The sequence below is a fragment of the Lipotes vexillifer genome, unplaced genomic scaffold (genome assembly GCF_000442215.2).
Source record: "Lipotes vexillifer unplaced genomic scaffold, Lipotes_vexillifer_v1.1 scaffold8, whole genome shotgun sequence".
NCBI lineage: Eukaryota > Metazoa > Chordata > Mammalia > Artiodactyla > Lipotidae > Lipotes > Lipotes vexillifer.
In genome coordinates, this window is record NW_006781519.1 from 7217978 (window position 1) to 7240962 (window position 22985).

The window sequence follows — 22985 nt, forward strand, 5'->3', positions numbered from 1 at the left end:
GGGGGGGGGGGGGGGGGAGCCGGGGCATGGCATAGTTTGTTTGAAGGATCTGATAGAAGCCAGATGGCAAGATACAAAGAAAACGCTGGAAGCTAATGAGCCTATAAGGAGTTTGGCAGATATTGTATGTTGATACGCTACTGACACACATGTTCAATCTTAATGACAAGGCCAAGAAAAGCAGCTCTTTCTGGTGGGAAAGGAGAGCTGAGCTCAGGGCCTATCCTGCTGCTTACTGAGGTGGTAGGTCCTTTATTAAGTCCACAGGGTAGAGCCCAAGCTCCACCAGAAGCAGAATTTCCGTCTACTGTGTTCACTGACATGGACCAAATACAAAGAACACGCCAGACACGTATTATATGCTCAAAAGAGATTTACCAACTGATTAGGAAGAAAACACCACTGGGAGAGAGGAGAAAAGCAAGAAAGTTAATGAGCGCTCACTGTGTGTTAACGCACCGCTCATATGTTACAGGTATTAACTATTATGGTCCTTAAAATTTATGGTGTGATTACTCGCACATTGTACAACTCACGTCTCTATCTCTCTGAAATCAGGACAGATCCTACAATTGATGGTATCATATGACATATAGTAATATGTCAGAGTTAAATTAGTGGCAAGATTTCTTTCTTAGTGGTACATAAAAGAGTAGTTAAGTTTTACGAACAACGGGGAAATAAAAGTATAGTTAATGATCAATTGGGTGAAATAAAAGTATTAGTAAATCTCAAGGCACAGGTGATGGAAACTAAGGCTCAGTGAATTTAACTTCGCTCCCTTGGGCCTACATGCTGTCTCCAAGCACACGCTGCTATTCCTGATGCTTCTCAGCTCTGAAGTGTTAACAATCACACTACAGAAAGGCGCTCTGTGTATATTCTCCCACCTCATCCTTCCCTCCAAGCAGGCAGAAAGACACTCCGAGGCCTCCCTGACAGCCATGCGTCCTTCTCAGTCCCAACCACCCTACGAGACAGAACAGAGAGGCTCTCTCCAGGCTTCAAGAGCAATCTAACAGGTCTGTATGTGGTACACCCCATGGTGCGAAAGATGGGGACAATCATACTGGGTGATAACCAACCAACCAGCAAAAAATTAACCTTTTCAGCTCCCCAAACCAAGCTGGTAGGAGAATACAGCACCTTCTCATCCAATTTCCTCTTTCCTGCCATGTTTCATTACAAGATAAAAATCTCCAACGGAAAAAAAAGGGGGCATAAAGTTAGGCAATCATAACTATGAGGTAATATGTTTTTAAATGTCATTTTTATTAAGTAGATTCTGTTTGCGCTTTGAATGATGCAAATTTCTGGCAGTGATATCAATGTTAAAAAATAAAGGAAAAGGGGATTCTATGCAAAGCGGATCCTGAATTTCTCTAAAATAGGATGGTTCAAAGCCTAGGAGCAGGTGGTCACCCAGGGAGAGCAGCTGGCAAACTGGCTTATCTCAAAGGCAGTGTGAAAAGGCTCTATGCTTCCTAGACTGAAGATTCTGGGATGCTATTAACACTTATTCCAGTCTCAATGGACAGTGCAACAAGAGACCACTTCTCTGTGGGTTGAAGGATCTCCAGTTGAAATTGGGGAGCATATACATTGTGCACCTACCATACAGATTTACTACCTTCTAATTAATAACCCCCAAGGGAGCTCAAGCACTACATTCTAAGTTTTTCTTATCTTCTCTCCAATTGTACCTGATCTCAACGCATATGACCCAGCAGGAGAAACTGATAACACTTTCCTATCATCAGCCATCAGGAGAGACATTCACTGACTTGGACAGCCATCCAATAACATTTTGCACAACAAAAGTCAAAAATGGAGGCAGCTCTTCACGTACCAATCCAACCTTCATGCTCCCTGTCCTATAAAAAACAGTTGTTAAGAAACCACACAGCATCATCACTCTGTGCGGTTTCATTTGTACCAAAAACTGCATGGTACCAAAAACCTACATGGTAGCAAAATATCATTTAAGAGAAAATACTGCAAAAATGTAAACAATATATATAGATACATTTTTTGGCTTCTGGGTTTAACAATATCTAAATGCAGACCACTGCAATCTCTGAGATCCACATTCATTCACCTGTTCTGCTTTCTACTTCTGCAAGGCACCACTGCGTTTATCAGCAGATAAGACTCTGCTCAACCACGTGGAGGACTTAATACATGCCAAACCCCCAACAAAGAATTTTCTATGCTTATTTCCACTGATCTTCACAGCACTTCTATAAGATACTTACCTAGCTTCCCCAGATTAAAGATGAGGTAAAGGAGGCTTAGCGAGGTTAGATCTCTTGGGACTGGCCAGTCCAACTCCAGAGAAATTACTCTATACTGCCACCTACATTTTTTTTTTAACTACAGGACATGAATATAGAGACAAATGCCTAAAACAATGTGTTCTGAATTCCCACAGACACTCCCCTCTAACCCGTCTGACATCTGGTATAAACTCAACAACACTGCCACCAATTTTGGGGTGAAAAATGAGTTTATAAACTGTAAATCCCAAATGTAACTTATGCCCCTCTGCATTAATGGGCCTCCATCTGCCTTAGTACTGCAGAAAGGGTGGTTTGGGAACTGCACTGCGGCATATTTGCAGGGGAGCAGTTTCAGGCTCTCCTGCCGGGATGGATGAATGACAGGAGACCACACTGCATCAGGGGATGGGACAAAGAGCATCTCCACCAACACTGCAGGTGTGCATCAGTTTACAGAGTTCTAGCAGATCCACACATGTGTCTGTGACAGGAGGAGCAAGGCTTTAATTGAGAGACTGGGGGAGCGAGGATGAACATCACAGCAGCAATGTTAGAAGTCATTTACTTTTCCAATTAAATTCTCAAATTGGTGGGAGTAGCCAATTAAAATTACAAAACAAACCAAATGGGAAATTGTGGATTTTAGAGGTTAGCATCAGCATTATTTTTTAAAGACAACACAGATAAAAAAAGACATTATAACCTTGTGCTGTTTCCTTATTGCCTCCAAACTTTGGGTTCTGGCCGTGGTGATACCATCTTGATACTTGTCATTTGAACTGATGCACTCAACAAGACTATTTGTGTTTAAAACTGTGTTAGAAAATTACATCTCTTTAAAAAGGCATTTATAAAGCAATTTCTATTTGCAAAGTGCTTTCCAGTTATTTTTTAAAGTAATTCTTTACAACAACCATGTAAAGAAGGTCAGAGTTTTTATCCCTTCTGTCTCCTCTTTCAAAAGGCTGAATCAAGAAAGATACAAGGGGCTTCCCTGGTGGCACAGTGGTTAAGAATCCGCCTGCCAATGCAGGGTACGCGGGTTCGATCCCTGGTCTGGGAAGACTCCACGTGCCGCGGAGCAACTAAGCCCATGAGCCACAACTACTGAGCCCGTGTGCCACAACTACTGAGCCTGCGCTCTAGAGCCCATGCTCCACAACAAGAGAAGCCACTGCAATGAGAAGCCTGTGCACCACAAATAAGAGTAGCCCCTGCTCGCCGCAACCGGAGAAAAGCCCGCGCGCAGCAACGAAGACCCAACGCAGCCAAAAATAAAATGCGTTAAATAAATAAATAAATAAATAAATAAATAAATATAAATATATAAATATAAATATAAATATAAATATAAATATATATATATATATATATATATGCACACACACACACACACACACACACACATAAGAAAGGTACAAAAAGGTTAAGTGAGTTTCCTGGGGTTGCACACAAAATTGGTAGCAGAACTTAAAATGCTACTACAGCTGCTAAACGTCAAATGATGATGCCATCCCAGTGGTTCTCATTCTCCTCCTCTAAATTTTATTTCATAATTTCTTGGGATCTTTGTCACAAGTAGTATATACAGCTTCCTGGGACCTCCTCCAAACCTACTCACTTAAGAATCCAGGAAACAGGTCTTGAAAATCTATTCATGTAACAGGTATTCCCCAACTGAGTCCGCAGGGCAATTTAGTTCGGTACCCACTACTGGTGGGTCTTCTGGAAGGCTTACTCCTCTGTCCTGCAGGCAGTTTAGAACAGCCAACATAGTTACAACCAAGCCAAGACCTCTCCGAAGCAGAAACTGGCAGCTCTCTTTCAAAAAGCAGCTTTTAACAAGTCATTAGAAATCACATTCAAGTCATAGGTGTTCACCATGTTCACTCTCAGCACAAACTGTTTCAGGCATTTTGGCCTTTTTCCTGAAAAAATTTCCCTTAGGTTCCTTTGACCTGATAATAGGAGCAATTTCATTTCAGCATTCATTCTGCAACCACCTGCTACTCTTCATCTTTCCTCCCTGCCAGAATTATTCACCCGTTACACATGCAGCAAGCACAGCATGACCAAAACTAACCACCATTTACAGAGGGCATACAAGGTTCCTAGGCACCAGGCAGAACAGGTGACTTGCATTATTTCATTTAATCCACCCTACAAGAGATGTCCCATTTCACAGATTTTACAGACTGAGCAAGTTGCCCTAGGACACACTAATGCTAATTCCCAGAACCCAGATTCAAACCTAACCCCAGAATCAACACAATCATTTTCTCTTTTTCTTTGTGATTGTTGTTTTGAAAGTTTCTCTTTTGGGTCTTCATTCCCCTCTATTTAATTACTTCAGCAGCAAGGGAACCATCAAAAAAAGACCTTTCCACTTTAAGTTCTTCCCCTTACTTTGTGGCCAATGAGAAAAGAGAATCCATTGAAAAAAAATCACATAGTGAAAAGGGGCAATGCCGGGGAGAAACAATGCAATGTAACCTGTCACACCTATTTCCACTGCCAAATTGGAAAGGCTAGATTTAATTATGAACTCAGAAAATTCAGATGTATCAACTAACAGTACCTTCTCCAACTTTTCTGGCCTGGACTATCTGAGGTGTAATTTGTAGAGATATAACAAGAGAAACAAAGATAAAGTGAGAACAAGATGGAGACAGAATTAGAGGAGGCATGAGGGCAAAATGAAGCAAGTGCACCTCTGTGCAACGTTTACAAAGATGTAGGCTTCAGGACTCCTTTCTTTCCCCAAACCCAATGTCATGAATATAAAAGGTGAAATTGAAGAATCAAAAAAGAAACAAGGTGTAGGGCATACGGTCCTCCATATCAACAACCTAAACAAACAAAAAAACCCCATATGATCATATCCATTGCCATAGAAAGGGGATTTGACAAATCTAATACACATTTATGACTAAAACCTCTCAGCAACTTAGAAGCAGAGAGGAATTATCCCAATGTGATAAAGTGCATCTACCAAAAACTAATAAAGTACAGCTAACACTATACTTAAGGATGAAGAACTCAATGTACCTCCTCCTAATTGAGACCAAGGCAAGGATGTCTTCATAGTACTGGGAGTTCTAGCTACTAAAATAAGGCATGAAAAAGAAGGAAAGGCATAGAGAAACAAAGTGAAGAAATAAAATTCTCTCCATTTGCAATGACATGATTGTCTACATAGAAAAGCCCAAGGACTCTACAAAAGAAAACATCCTAGAACGGATAAATGAATTCGGCAAGGTAACAGAACAAAAAATCAGCACAGAAAAATACATCACACTTCTATATACCAACACTGAATGAACAGGAATGAACATGATACCATTTACAATTACCCCAAAGTAAATGAAGTAATTAGGTACACCCTGAACAAAACATGTACAGGGTCTGTGGGCAGAAAATTCCAAAGGCACTGGAAGAAATCAAAGCAAACCTAACCAAATGGAGATACACTGTGTTCACGGACCGTATGACACAACATAGTAAAAATGTCAATTCTCTACACACTGATCTATAGTGCTAATGAAATTCCTATAAAAATCCCAGCAAAGTTTTTGTAGACATACACAAGCTTATTGTAAAATTTATATGGAAAGGCACAAGCCCTAGAAGAGCTAAGCCAATCTTGACAAAGAAGAATAAAAAGGGAAGAATCACTCTGCCTGATATGAAGACTTACTATACAGTCACAGTAATCAAGACTGTGTGGTACTGGGGAAAGACAGACACATAAATCAAGGGAACAGAACAGAGGACCTAGAAATGAACCCACACAAATATATTCAACTCCATTTAATGAAGACTTCGAATTAATGAAGGAAGTAGAGCCTTTTCAACAGATGTACCATCCTTTGTAACTAGACATCTATAGCCAAAAAAAAGGAACATTGACCTAAACCCCACACCTTACACAAAAATTAATTCAAAATGGATCATGGGCCTAAATGTAAAACTCTAAAACTTTTAAGAAGACACTTACAAGAAAATCTTTGGGGTCGAGGTCTAACCAAAGAGTTCTTGGACTTGAAATCAAAAGCATGATCCATAAAAGAAAAGCTGATAAGCTGGAGCTAATCAAAATTAAAAACTTTTGCTCCATGAAAACCCATATGAAGGGGATAAAAAGGCAAGTCATAGACTAGGAAAAACATTGGCAAGCCACAAATCCAACAAAAGACTAGTATGCAGGATACATAAAGAACTCTCAAAATTCTAAGTAAAAAGAAAAAAAGTCCAATTAGAAAAGAAAATGGGCAGAAGACATGAAAAGATATTGCACTGATGATGCTATCCAGATGGAAAATAAGCATAGCAAAAGATGAGCCACATCATGAGCCATCAGGGAAATGCAAATTGAAACCACACTGATCACTGCACACCTATCACAAGGAGTAAGATAAAACACGGTGACAATACAAAACTTGCAAGGATGCAGAGAAACTGGATCACTCATACAAAGCTGCAAGAATGTAAAATGGTACAACCCCTCTAGAAAACCTTTTGCCAGTTTCTTATGAAACTACACATGACTACCACACAACCCAGCAACTGTACACTAGCAACATTTATCCCAGAGAAATGAAAACTTAGGTTCACATAAAAACATGTGCGTGACTGTTCACAGCAGCTTTATTTATAATAGTCAAAAACTAGAAGCAGCCCAGATGTCCTTTACCAGGTAAAAGGTTAAACTGTAACACACCCATACCTGGGAGTACTACACAGTAGTAAAAAGAGATAAATTATTGATACACACAACTTGTATAAATCCCCCCAAATTATTCTGAGTGAAAAAAGCTAATGCCTCCTTTACATACCATATGATTCCAATTATATAACTTTTGAAGTGATAAAATTTTTAGAAATGGAGGACAGATTAGGGGTTTTCAGCAGTTGGGGATGGAGCTAAGAGGGAGGTAGATATGGTTTATTAAAGGGAAACATGAGAGATCTTTACAGTGTTGAAACTCTTCAGTATCTTGACTACGGTGGTGGATACATGAACCTAAACGGCTGATAAAATTGTATAGAATTTAATACACACACACACACAAACATGATTTAACTTCCAGAATGTGAATAAGATCAGTGGATTGTATGAATGTCAATATCCTGTGATACACATCAGTTTTGTAAAATGTTACCATTGGGAGAACCAGGAAAGGTAAGTTAGAGAGCTCTCTGTATTATTCTGCACAACTGCATGTGAATCTTTAATCTCAATAAAAATTTAAATTAAAAAAGATAAAGGTTTAAATTTTTTAAAAAAGATATAGACTGAAAAACATGAATAATATCGCTTTAAAATTTATCAAAGCCAAGCCCAAAGTCTGTTTTGAAAAGCAAAGGACTCCCTTTTTTTTTTTTTTTTTTTTTGCGGTACGCGGGCCTCTCCCTGTTGTGGCCTCTCCCGTTGCGGAGCACAGGCTCCGGATGCGCAGGCTCAGCGGCCATGGCTCACGGGCCCAGCCGCTCCGCGGCATGTGGGATCCTCCCAGACCGGGGCACGAACCCGTGCCCCCTGCATCGGCAGGCGGACTCTCAACCACTGCGCCACCAGGGAAGCCCAGGACTCCCTTTTAAGGCGAAGGATCACCTTCCAATACAATGTCTTTTCTACTGAGATTTTGATAGGATATATTCAATACTGAACAGCAGCAGAACTCACCCAGAGAACCAACTCTTGCTTATCTGCAGCAACAGAAGGTGAGTCACCTCACATCACTAAACGCCAAGTTTCACTTCTATCAAGTGTCTCAAGCCCCTATTCGTAATAAATTTTGCCTTAAACTGCTATCAAGAAGCCCAGTAGGGCTTCCCTGGTGGCGCAGTGCTTGAGAGTCCGCCTGCCGAGGCAGGGGACACAGGTTCGTGCCCCGGTCCGGAAAGATCCCACATGCCGCGGAGCGGCTGGGCCTGTGAGCCATGGCCCCTGAGCCTGCGCGTCCGGAGCCTGTGCTCCGCAACGGGAGAGGCCACAACAGTGAGAGGCCCGCGGACCGCAAAAAAAAAAAAAAAAAAAGCCCAATAAACCGATATTTAGGAACACAAAACTTGACTTCCAACAATACAATGTCCTCTTGGTGATATTTTCAAAGTCAAAAGGTGGCCGCCTCTTGTCTTAAGATATGCCAAAAACTGCTACTCAGTTTACAAGGTCAAAATCTTACACATTTATATGCATGGCATGCGATTTTACAAGCCGGTCAACTTGGAGCAAATCATTACCTTAACTGTAAACTTAATCACAGGCAGGATAGGCCGACAGATCTAAGGAAGATTAAAAGGACACAGAGAAAAGCAGGGCTTCCGGGGTGGCGCAGTGGTTGAGAGTCCGCCTGCCGATGCAGGGGACACGGGTTCGTGCCCTGGGCCGGGAAGATCCCACATGCTGCGGAGCGGCTGGGCCCATGAGCCATGGCCGCTGGGCCTGCGCGTCCGGAGCCTGTGCTCCGCAACGGGAGAGGCAGCAACAGTGAGAGGCCCACGTACCGCAAAAAAAACAAAAAAAACAAAAAACAACAATTCCTTGCCTACATTCTAAACTAGGAATTAAAATGTTTGAAATGACTAGTGACTAGAGAAAGCACCACAGGACTGTAGAACCTCCTTTGAAATTTTTTTTTTTAATAAGTGGTTTTTTTGTTTGTTTTTTGTTTTGTTTTTTTCGCCATGCCGTGTGGCATGTGGGATTTTAGTTCCCGGAAAAAAAAAAAAAAAAGAAAAAAGAAAAAAAAAAAACAAATAAAAGGACACAGAGAAAAGCATTTAAATACCCACAAAGGTACTGTACTCTGGAAACAAAGAGATGGCTTAGTAGGAAAAGATGTCAGCATCAACTCTTGCAGGCACTTCCTCTAAAAGCAGAATAAAGAACTAACCCATGTCATTCACTTCGCAGATTCCTCAGCTCCAACCAACTAAATCAGAAAGAACCACAGTGAACAAGATATCAAGTGACTTATACACACCGAAGTCGCAGAATCCCGTTCAAATTAATTACTTGCTTAGAATTTATTGCTCTCTTCTTCAGACAGAGCAGTCTGAAGACATTCTGGTTGTCACAACTGGGGAGCAGGGCATGGGTGGTTTTGCTACAGGCCTCTGATGCCTGGAAACCAGGGATGCATGATTGGGCCCAGATGTCAGTCATGCTCAGGTTAAACTCCTTGACAGAGAGGGATACTTGCATTGGGTTTCATGAGAGGAATACTCACATACAATTAAAAATATGGGAACAAACTTAATAACTTAGAGCTACTAAGTGGAGGTGACCTCCAAGGACAAAGGTAGTTCTTACTACTCCATCCCCTGATTCATCCCAAAGAAAAAGATGTTCTTTTTCACCATTATTTTAAAAACATCAATTCTGGAGGCACAAAGCCCAAGTCGAATTTCCAATTCCTCCTCTTAAGATCTGAGTGATGTTAGGTAATTACAGTTGGTGAGTCTCAGTTATTACTTGTAAAGGGGGATTCATACCTGTTCTTTCTGAGAGCTGTTAGGAAAATATAAATAAAGAAGCTAAATAAATAAGATATGGGGTGTCAAAGAACCCAGCATAGATTCCGACCATAAATGTTTCATTATCATTAATGAGTTCTCTCCCTTTCTCAGCCCCGTATCTTTTTACTTCTCAGCTGCCAAAGAAGTCAACCACCTCTGATTCTCCATCTTTTGCAGGTTAAATCTGGTTACTCTTTTAGCTCAGTTTCCTCTCCTCTAGCACTCAATAAGAGCTGGTCATTTCTAATTAGTCTGTAAACTTAGTGCCATTTGCATTCTGTATGGATAACCCCGCCAAGCATCTTTATCAGCCACTTAACTCACTGCACTAATACTCTTACATAAGGGATAGCCTTCATTATGAGAAAACCACCTTTCCTATTATCTAAGCCACAGTTCATAAGACTGACACCAAACGTTTGGCAGTTACATTCCTAAAGAGTTGTTTCTGTAAACTAAGTGTCTCTTTTGGCCCCTAACCATGAAAACTAGATGCCTCAGCTCAGGAATCAAAGTCTGGCAAACAAATATTTCTCACACACCACTGACGGGCTGGCTGTCCTGGATGCTAAGAATAAAATGGTGCACACACAGGAACGGCTCCTTCAAGGTTTACAAAAAAAAAAATGTTTGTACCTAAAGACTTCAAGATGCACCATGGTAACTAATTAGATGAAGGAAACCCTTCTTATTAAAAGAAATATTACCCAATCTTCAAGTGGATCTTTGCAAGAGGCATCAAACCACCGAGGCAGCTGAACTCAAATACTTGATTAAGAACTCAAACACTGAAGCCAGATTATGCCTCTTCCAGGTACAATCAAGATAATCTAACCATTCTGGGTTTTCTTTACTCAGAATGTTAATAAGAGATAACAAAAGTACCTACCTACCTACCTTGCTCTTATGAGGATTAAATTAGTTATTATATAGGCAGTTGAACAGTCACTGGTACTCAATTAATAGTGCTATAATTAAACTTATTAGCAAAGGAATTTGAATTTTACAGCCTTGGCTTTTGTAGATCTTGATTTTTCAAAGCGTCTACCAGAACATCTTTCAGCAGCTTGTGGACACACTCACTTTCCCAAAACACGCTACCTCCTAAAACCTTGATAAGTTCTTAAATTATGCGCACTCAGAGCACTCCAGTTAGGACTTCCTCCCCTGGCACATGGTCCCCAACAGCACCCATCTGCGCTTCATCAGCAGGTGACGATAACGATGTGTCACCCATCAAGGTAACAGTCTAAATGCAACGACACTCCCTGGCACTCTCTGACTGCCAGCGATGGCAATTATGGGCCCCATGCTCCAGCGCAATCTATTTTCAGGGCTAGTTGATTCGGCAGACCTCCAGAACAACCATGATCCTGCCAACATCTTGATTTCAGCCCAGTGAAATCCTTTTCAAAGTTATGATTTCCAGGATGGGGGACCTTTAAGATGGCGGAGGAGTAAGACGTGGAGATCACCTTCCTCCCCACAGATACATCAGAAATACATCTACATGTGGAACAACTCCTACAGAACACCCATTGAACGCTGGAAGAAGACCTCAGACCTTCCAAAAAGCAAGAAACTCCCCACATACCTGGGTAGGGCAAAAGAAAAAAGAAAAAACAAGAGACAAAAGGATAGGGACGGGACCTGTACCAGTGGGAGGCAGCTGTGAAGGAGGAAAGGTTTCCACACACTAGGAAGCCCCTTCACTGGCGGAGACGGGGGAGTGGTGAGGGGGGAGCTTCGGGGCTGCGGTGGAGAGCACAGCAACAGGGGTGCGGAGGGCAAAGCGGAGAGATTCCCGCACAGAGGATCGGTGCCGACCGGCACTCACCAGCCCAAGAGCTGGTCTGCTCACCCTCCAGGGCGAGTGGGGGCTGGGAGCTGAGGCTCGGGCTTCGGAGGTCAGATCCCAGGGAGAGGACTGGGGTTGGCGGTGTGAACACAGCCTGAAGGGAGCTAGTGCGCCACAGCTAGCCAGGAGGGAGTCCAGGAAAAAGTCTGGAGCTGCCCAAGAGGCAAGACACCATTGTTTCGGAGTGCGAGAGGAGAGGGGATTCCTTCCCCGTGTGCCCACAGAAGGCACAGCACCACCTAAGCGAGCTCAAGAGAGAGGTGCAAGCCGGGGCTATCAGCTCAGACCCCAGAGACAGGCAAAAAACTCTAATGCTGCTGCCACTGCCAACAAGAAGCCTGTGTGCAAGCACAGGTCACTACCCACACCCCCTGGGAGCCAGGGCATCCCACCACGGCCAGGGTCCCGTGATGCTGGGATGACTTCCCCGGGAGAACACACGGCACACCTCAGGCTGGTGCAATGTCACACCAGCTTCTGCTGCCGAAGGCTCACCCCACATTCCAATTATGACGACCATACCCGTCCCTCTCCCTGGCCTGAGACAACAAGAAAGACCTAATCAGCTTTTGCTTTAACCCCCTCCTGTCTGGGCGGGGAACAGACGCCTGAAGGTGAACTAGATGCAGAGGCAGGGTCAAAACCAAAGCTGAGCCCCGGGAGCTGTGCGAACAAAGAACAGAAAGGGAAATCTCTCCGTGCAGCCTCAGGAGCAGTGGATTAAAGCTCCACAGTCAACTTTATGTACTCTGCATCTGTGAAATACCTGAACAGACAACAAAACTTCCCAGAATTGAGGTGGTGGACTTTGGGAGAAACTGTAGACATGGCGTTTGCTGACAGCAACTGATTTGTTTCTGATTTTTACGTTTATCTTAGTTTAGTTTTTAGTGCTTGTTAATATTGGTGGATTTTGGTTACTCTCTTTTTTCTTCCTTTTCTTCTCAGACGTGTGGCTGACAGAGTCTTGGTGCTCCAGCCAGGTGTCCAACCTGAGCCTACGAGGCGGCAGAGCCAATCCCAGGACATTGGACCACCAGAGACCTCCCGGCCCCACATAATATCAACTGGTGAGAGCTCTCCCAGAGATCTCTGTCTCAACACTAAGACCCAGCTCCACCCAACGGCCAGCAATCTCCAGTGCTGGACGCTCCTTGCCAAACAACTAGTAACACAGGAACACAAACACACCCATTAGCAGAGAGTCTGCCTAAAATCATACTAACTTCACAGACACCCCAAAACACATCAACGGATGCAGTCCTGCACACCAGAAAGATCCAGCCCCAACCACCAGAACACAGACACCAGTCCCCTCCACCAGGAAGCCTGCACAAGCCACTGAACCAACCTCACCCACTGAGGCCAGACACCAAAAACAACAAGAACTATGAACCTGCAGCATGCAAGAAGGAGACCCCAAACACACTACCTTAAACAAAATGAGAAGACAGAGAAATATGCAGATTAAGGAGAAGGTAAAAACCCACCAGACCAAACAAATGAAGAGGAAATAGGCAGTCTACCTGAAAAAGAATTCAGAGTAATGATAGTAAAGATGATCCAAAATCTTGGAAACAGAATGGAGAAAATACAAGAAATGCTTAACAAGGACGTAGAAGAACTAAAGAACAAACAAAGATGAACAATACAATAAATGAAATTAAAAATTCTCCAGAAGGAATCAATAACAGGAAAACTGAGGCAAAAGAATGGATAAGTGACCTGGAAGATAAAATAGTGGAAATAACTACCGCAGAGCAGAATAAAGAAAAAACAATGAAAAGGATTGAGGACAGTCTCAGAGACCTCTGGGAAAACATTAAAGGCACCAATATTCGAACAACAGGAGTCCCAGAAGAATAAGAGAAAAAGAAAGGGTCTGAGAAAATATTTGAAGAGATTATAGTTGAAAACTTCCTTAACATGGGAAAGGAAAGACTCAATCAAGTGCATGAAGCACAGAGAGTCCCATACACGGTAAGTCTAAGGAGAAACATGCCAAGACACATATTACTCAAACTATCAAAAATTAAATACAAAGAAAAAATATTAAAAGCAGCAAGGGAAAAGCAACAAATAATATACAAGGGAATCCCCATAAGATTAACAGCTGATCATTCAGCAGAAACTCTGCAAGCCAGAAGGGAGTGGCAGGACATATTTAAAGTGATGAAAGGGAAAAACCTACAACCAAGATTACTCTACCCAGCAAGGTTTTCATTCAGATTCGACGGAGAAATTAAAACCTTTACAGACAAGCAAAAGTTAAGAGACTTCAGCACCACCAAACCAGCCTTACAACAAAGGAACAACTTTAGGCAGAAAACACAAGGGAAGGAAAAGATCTACAAAAACAAACCCATACAAATTAAGAAAATGATAACAGTAACATGCAAATTGATAATTATCTTAAAGGTAAATGGATTAAATGCTCTAACCAGAAAGCACAAACCGTCTGAATGAATACAAAAACAAGACCCGTGACTATGCCGTTTACAAGAGACCCACTTCAGACCTAGGTACACATACAGACTGAAAGTGTGGGTATGGAAAAAGATATTCCATGCAAATGGAAATCAAAAGAAAGCTTGAGTAGCAAGTCTCATATCAGACAAAATAGACTTTAAAATAAAGACTATTACAAGAGACAAAGAAGGACACTACATAAGAATCAAGGGATCACTCCAAGAAGATGATATTACAATGGTAAATATTTATGGAGACAACATAGGAGCACCTCAATACAGAAGGCAAATGCTAACAGCCATAAAAGGGGAAATCAACAGTAACACAAAAATAGTAGGGGACTTTAACACCCCATTTTCACCAATGGACAGATCATCCAAAATGAAAGTAAATAAGCAAACACAAGCTTTAAATGACATATCAGACAAGATGGATTTAATTGATATTTATAGAACATTCCATCCAAAAAGAACAGAATACACTTTCTACTCAAGTGCCCATGGAACATTCTCCAGGATAGATCATATCTTGGGTCACAAATCAAGCCTCCGTAAATTTAAGAAAATTGAAATTGTATCAAGTATCTTTTCCGACCACAATGCTATGAGACTAGACATCAATTACAGGAAAAAAAGTGTACAAAATACAAACACATGGAGGCTAAACAATACACTACTAAATAACCAAGAGGTCACTGAACAAATCAAAGAGGAAATCAAAAATTACCCAGAAACAAATGATGATGAAAACACAATGACCCAAAACCTATGGGATGCAGCAAAAGCAGTTCTAAGAGGGACGTTTATAGCAATACAATCTTACCTCAAAAAATAAGAAAAATATCAAATAAACAACCTAACCTTACACCTAAAGCAATTAGAGAAAGAAGAACAAAAAAACCCAAATTTAGCAGAAGGAAAGAAATCATAAAGATCAGATCAGTAATAAATGAAAAAGAAATGAAGGAAACAATAGCAAAGATCAATAAAACTACAAGCTGGTTCTTTGAGAAGATAAACAAAATTGATAAACCATAAGCCAGACTCATCAAGGAAAAAAGGGAGAAGACTCAAATCAATAGAATCAGAAATGAAAAAGGGGAAGTAACAACCGACACTGCAGAAATACAAAGGATCACGAGAGATTACTACAAGCAACTATATGCCAATAAAATGGACAATCTGGAAGAAATGGACAAATTCTTAGAAAAGCACAACCTTCCAAGACTGAACCAGGAAGAAATAGAAATTATAAACAGACCAGTCACAAGCACTGAAATTGAGACTGTGATTAAAAATCTTCCAACAAACAAAAGCCCAGGACCAGATGACTTCACAGGCGAATTCTATCACACACTTAGAGAAGAGCTAACACCTATCCTTCTCAAAATCTTCCAAAATACAGCAGAGGGAGGAACACTACCAAACTCATTTTATGAAGCCACCATTACCCTGACACCAAAACCAGACAAAGATTTCACAAAAAAAGAAAACTACAGGCCAATAGCACTGATGAACATAGATGCAAATATCCTCAACAAAATACTAGTGAACAGAACCCAATAGCACATTAAAAGGATCATACACTGTCATCAAGTGGGATTTATCCCAGCGATGCAAGCATTTTTCAATACACACAAATCAATCAATGCGATACACCATATAAAAAAATTGAAGAATAAAAACCATATGATCAATTCAATAGATGCAGAAAAAGCTTTCAACAAAATTCAACACCCATTTATAATAAAAACTCTCCAGAAAATAGGCATAGAGGGAACCTACCTCAACATAATAAAGGCCATATATGACACACCCACAGCCAACATCATTCTCCATGGTGAAAAACTGAAACCATTTCCACTAAGATCAGGAAGAAGACAAGGATGTCCACTCTCACCACTATTATTCAACACAGTTTTGGAAATTTCAGCCACGGCAATCAGAGAAGAAAAAGAAATACGAGGATCCCAATTGGAAAAGAAGTAAAACTGTCGCTGTTTCCAGATGAGATGATACTATACATAGAGAATCCTAAAGATGCTACCAGAAAACTACTAGAGCTCATCAATGGTAAAGTAGAAGGATACAAAATTAATGCACAGAAACCTCTTGCATTCCTATACACTAACGACGAAATATCTGAAAGAGAAATTAAGGAAATACTCCCATTTACCACTGCAACAAAAAGAATAAAAAATAACCTACCTAAGGAGACAAAAGACCTGTGTGCAGAAAACTATAAGACACTGATGAAAGAAATTAAAGATGATACAAACAAATGGAGAAATATACCATATTCTTGGATTGGAAGGATCAACACTGTGAAAATGACTATACTACCCAAAGCAATCTACAGATTCAATGCAATCCCTATCAAACTACCAATGGCATTTTTCACAGAAGTAGAACAGAAAATTTTCACAATTTGTATGGAATCAGAAAAGACCCCGAACAGCCAAAGCAATCTTGAGAAAGAAAAACAGAGCTGGAGGAATCAGGCTCCCGGACTTCAGACTATACTACAAAGCTACAGTAATCAAGACAGTATGGTACTGGCACAAAAACAGAAATATAGATCAATGGAACAGGATAGAAAGCCCAGAGATAAACCCATGCACCTATCGTCAACTAATCCATGACAAAGGAGGCAAGGATGTACCATGGAGAAAAGACAGTCTCTTCAATAAGTGGTGCTGGGAAAACTGGACAGCTACATGTAAAAGAATGAAATTAGAACACTCCCTAACACCATACACAAAAATAAACTCAGAATGGATTAAAGACCTAAATGTAAGGCCAGACACTATCAAACTCTTAGAGGAAAACATAGGCAGAATACTCTATGACATAAATCACAGCAAGATCCTTTTTGACCCACCTCCTAGAGAAATGGAAATAAAAACAAAAATAAACAAATGGGACCTAATGAAACTTAAAAGCTTTTGCAGAGCAAAGGAAACCATAAACAAGACCAAAAGACAACCCTCAGAATGGGAGAAAATATTTGCAAATGAAGCAACTGACAAAGGATTCATCTCCAAAATATACAAGCAGCTCATGCAGCTCAGTATCAAAAAAAAACAAACAACCCAATCCAAAAGTGGGCAGAAGACCTAAACAGACATTTCTCCAAAGAAGATATACAGATTGCCAACAAACACATGAAAGGATGCTCAACATCACTAATCATTTGAAAATGCAAATCAAAATCACAGTGAGGTATCACCTCACACCAGTCAGAATGGCCACCATCAGAAAATCTACGAACAGTAAATGCTGGAGAGGGTGTGGAGAAAAGGGAACCCTCTTATACTATTGTTAGGAACATAAATTGATACAGCCACTATGGAGAACAGTATGGAGGTTCCTTTAAAAAAGAAAAATAGAACTATCATAGGACCCAGCAATCCCACTACTGGGCATATACCCTGAGAAAACCAGAATTCAAAAAGAGTCATGTGCCACAATGTTCACTGCAGCTCTATTTACAATAGCCAGGACATGGAAGCAACCTAAGTGTCCATCGACAGATGCATGGATAAAGAAGATGTGGCACATATATACAATGGAATATTACTCAGCCATAAAAAGAAATGAAATTGAGTTGTTTGTAGTGAGGTGGATGGACCTAGAGTCTGTCATACAAAGTGAAGAAAGTCAGAAAGAGAAAAACAAATACTGTATGATAACACATATATATGGAATCTAAAAAAAAAAAAAAAAAAGGTTCTGATGAACCTAAGGCCAGGACAGGAATAAAGATACAGACATAGAGAATGACTTGAGCACACGGAGAGGAGGAAGGGTAGGCTGGGACAAAGTGAGACAGTAGCAATGACATATATACACTACCAAATGTAAAACAGATAGCTAGTGGGAAGCAGCTGCATAGCACAGGGAGGTCAGCTCGGTACTTTGTGTCCACCTAGAGGGGTGGGATAGGGAGGGTGGGAGGGAGACGCAAGAGGGAGGGGATATGGGGATATATGTATACATAAAGCTGATTCACTTTGTTATACAGCAGAAACTAACACAAGATTGTAAAGCAATTATACTCCAATAAGGAGTATAATTTTTAAAAAAATGCAATGACATCTGCTCCCTCGCTACCTTAGAAATCGAGGATGGACGCCTTGAACACATCAAGTTTGATTATTATTCTTTATTATACCTTCTCCTTAGTTTACTTGCCAGCCAAACCCCTTAAGACCATGTTATTAAAAACTGAACAGAGTGTGCCTTTTTATTCCATGAACTAATGCATGTAGATATTGGTAACCAAGGAGAGGGGTCCAGCTACCTCAGCATTACAATCACATAGTGTGGGTTGGACATCTAATTTCTCCCACTTTAACTAGTTGGACGGATTGGAGAATGTTCCTTAAGCTCTCTGAGAATTACTCTGTCATCTGTAAAATGGAGATAACAATACTGACGCTTCACAAAGCTATTGAAAAGATGAAACAAAATTTTTTTCTTAAAAATAGCACAATGCCTAGCACCTTATCCGCACTCAGTAAAACAAAGCATGTTATTCTTTTCATAGTGCCTGCTATGAAATTATTTGAAAACTCAACTAAATTCATTTATACTAAAAAAAAAAAGAGTGATTAGTTTGTGTTAACTATTTAGGGAAATCACACAACTGTTCTTTGAAAAGTGCTAGCTTCCAGAAGCATAGACACTTATGTGGGTGAACATCTTATATCGACAGTCTTCATTAAAGTGAAAAACTGAATGTTTTTGCATAATAAGTTAGAGTCAAAAAAGTTTCAGTAAGTACCTGATTTATAAATCACAGGCTTACCACTCCCACTGGCCTGTGGTAGAACCATCTCCCTAAGAATCTGGATGAGGATAGGGAAGGTGGGAGGGAGACACAAGAAGGAGGCGATATGGGGATATATGTATACACACAGCTGATTCACTTTGTTATACAGCAGAAACGAACACAACATTTTAAAGCAATTGTACTGCAATAAAGACGTTAAAAAAAAAAAAAGAATCCAGATGAATATGGCTTTTCTGCTTTATCTTCACTGCTTTCAGTCACCCCATGTTCTTTCCAAAAGGTAAGCATCTACATAAGAACATTTCCTGACCTAGACCTTCATTCTTTAAATCATGTATCTGTTCAAACATCATTAGGGCATTGCCATGTTGACTCACCAAAAGTTAGTCCTTAAGACTAAAAGAATTAAGTCTGCAGACCTGTGTTTTCTACTATACAACAAAAAGTAAATGGTTTGCGGACCTGTGTTTTCTATTCTACAACAAAAAGTAAATGGTTTGCACATAGAAAACCCCCGTGTAGACTCCTGTCATTCAGAGGATAAGAAAAAGATTGCTCAGGGTGTAGATCTGAGTCAGCTGAGATCAAATGCAGGGTGGAATGAAGATGGAAAAGAATCACAGGGAGATTCACTTATACATTTTTTAAAACAGATAAAACAGAAACGTGAAGTCAACAGCTCCTATATCCATAAAAATACTGAATTTTCAATAACCAATGTAGTGATATTAAAGAACATGACTAATTATAAAACAAAGAGGTACCTTTTTACACTGATGTAAAGTACTGATAGTTTAAACACATTTTGCAAAATACTCTGGTTTTCTCTCACGCTGATGTAAGCTAAGTCTTCTGTCGGAAACTCAATGCCTGAAATAGAGCTTGAGTCAGGATCAGATGTAAAAAGCCAATCTTTTATACCAAATACCCTTTTCTCAAATTCAAGAGTTTGTGAAGGAGACTTGATTTCAACCCTCTGCACTTTTGAAACAAAAAAGGATGTAACAGTAACACAGCTATTTCAAGGAATGCTTGTAACTTCATTGTTATTAAAGCTTCCAGATGTCTTAGCTAAAAGACTATAGAGCTACGGAGTTAGGGCTTGAAAACTGACACAACCTAAAAATGAAAAGGCCAAAGAACAAACACAAAACAAAGAACCCTACAAACACCTCCGTCGCCCATCACCTTGTGTAGAAAACTCCTGGGCTTGGTTCATTCAACAGGCTAAGATAGGTATTCGTAGAAAAGAGAGACAACGAGGGCTTCCCTGGTGGCGCAGTGCTTGGGAGTCCGCCTGCCGATGCAGGGGACGCGGGTTCGTGCCCCGTTTCGGGAGGATCCCGCGTGCCGCGGAGCGGCTGGGCCCGTGAGCCATGGCCGCTGGGCCTGCGCGTCCGGAGCCTGTGCTCCGCAAATGGGAGAGGCCACAGCAGTGAGAGGCCCGCATAACGCAAGGAAAAAAAAAAAAAAAAAAAAAAAAGAGAGAGACAACGATAACCAAAGAATAGAAATGACTACATCCTTTGCTAAATTATTCCTGGAGTTAAATTTGGCAATCCAGTTAACCTTAAATATCAAGCTATGGATTAGTTTCCATCTAATAAATACCTCAAGGATCATAATTGACTTTCAAGTCTGACCTCCAGACAACAAAATTAATCATGCTCTGCTACTAAAAAGAATACAACAGCTGTCCCCATATACCCTGCAGAAAAGCTTAAGTGGGAAAAACTTAAAATATCTTTCTTCAAAAAGTATGAGAATCGTTCTGTGCAAAATCTCATGCTTTACCAGCACCTTAGCACCACACTTGTTAAAATGATGCCACGTGTTTCACAGAGAAGCCTCCCCCTGCTCAGTTTCTCAGACATCAGTTCTTTACTTGTTTGCAGGTATGTCTCTGTATTATAAGTCTCTGCTTTGAATTAAATCTAGATTATGAATATGGGCCTGCTGCAGAAGTGACGAGGGAAATAAGCTAAATAATAAAATAACAAGAAGGAAATACACGCAAAGTCACATCTGCAGTTCATTATGGAAATAGTTTAGCAGGGCATGACTGACCTCTGGGGCAGAGCATGTTGCCATCCCCCTAAGAATCATCCACTTCCTGGAAGATTCCACTTTAAGATAATATTAATGAACTCTAAGTAGATGATAAAGTCTAAACCAGCTAACAACTCAAACATACGAACCAGAACTAATAACAGCCTTTTGTACTAGCAATGTAGAGATACCGTTAGAACACGACGACATTATAAAGGTTAGGTTTTCATATTGTGGAATATATAAATATTCCTCTATTGTGTGAAAATTTAACTTTCCTAATCAAGTTAGACACAATATGCACATGGACAAATGACACAGAAATCAGCGTAAAGGGATCTCACTAGCCAAATCTGGGATAATCAATTTGAACACCAAAATAATGATAGTAATAGATTATAACCCACTAAATAAAGAATGCACGAGTCCTAATGATAAATGTCAGTGAGTGAATAAGTAAATAATTGGGGGCGGGGAAGAAAGTACTTCCTTCTAGTAGAATGCCAACTAATGTAGAGAAATAAACGTAAAGGAATCACAGTGTTAGAAACCACCACCAACTGGCAGTCATAGTAACATCAGCAATTATCAATGGCTGTTAAAACTAGTGGGCAAGGGCTTCCCTGGTGGCGCAGTGGTTGAGAGTCCGCCTGCCGATGCAGGGGACACGGGTTCGTGCCCAGGTCCAGGAAGATCCCACATGCCGCGGAGCGGCTGGGCCCGTGAGCCATGGCCGCTGAGCCTGCGCGTCCAGAGCCTGTGCTCCGCAACGGGAGAGGCCACAACAGTGAGAGGCCCGTGTACCGCAAAAAAAAAAAAAAAAAAGAAAAAAGGAAAAAAAACTAGTGGGCAAAAGTTGGATGAAAAATAGACTATTTACACAGCTGCAAGGTATCATTCAACAAGTAACTCAGGAAAGGAGTAGCTTTACAGTTGAGAGATCCGGTAGATGCGAGATTTCATCGTAAATTTTGAAAATCAACATCACTTTACACCCTGGTAAGATGCACTGAGAAAAACACAGCATGACCTATGATTATTCCTGCCAAAGGTGCATGACCTAAATCTAATCAAAGGAAGCATCAGGGAAATCTAATTTGAGTGATATTCTGCGAACTAACTAGTCTATATACTCTTCAAGATGTCAACTTCATTTGTTCCAGATTAAAGGACACTAAAAGGATATGACCAAAAAAAAAAAAAAATGCAATGTGTGATTCTGTATTGGAGAGAAAACGGCCATAAAGGATGTAACAGGGACAAACAGAAATATTTCAATATGGACTGTGGATTCGGGTAATAGTATCATACCAACACCGAATTTCCTGATTTAAATAATTTACTGTTGTTATGTAAGAAAACATCTTTATTCCTAGGATATAGATCGTAAAATATGTGTAAGTAATGGGGAACAATGTTTGTAACTGTATAAATACACACACACAGGGTCACACAAAGCAAAAACGAGGATCAAAGATACACAGGTGGTTTATTCTTTCAACTTCTTTGAAGTTTGAAATGATAAAAAAAAATACAAAGGTAACCCCAAAACTCTCAAGGTTGTAGAGAAAGACATGAGTCATATTCTCAGTTACAAAACATGGACCAGAGTACCTTCTATATCTCTGTTTGCTTCTATTTTTTTTAACCTATCTCCCAGATTTCATACTACCTTAATCCGTTTTGGTATTCTCCAGAACTCTTTGATTCAATCTAAAGTGTTGTTCCTATGAAAAATTAGATTTTGAGTAACGTTCCTTTAATATCTTTGTATTTCCAGGACTGTGACCTCAGCAATATTTAGATAAGTGGTGTATTAATTTTTGTTTAAGATACTCTGAGGTCCTCTTTGTTGCCCTAAATAAATATGGATGATTTAACTGTTAGCTCATTTTTTTTCTTTTCCCTCTTTTTTTAACTTTCTGACAGTCATCATCCATAATTAAAGCTTGGTTAACACGTGGCTTAGAATTTGCAAAACAGCAGTATTCCAACCATGTAATGTGATTATT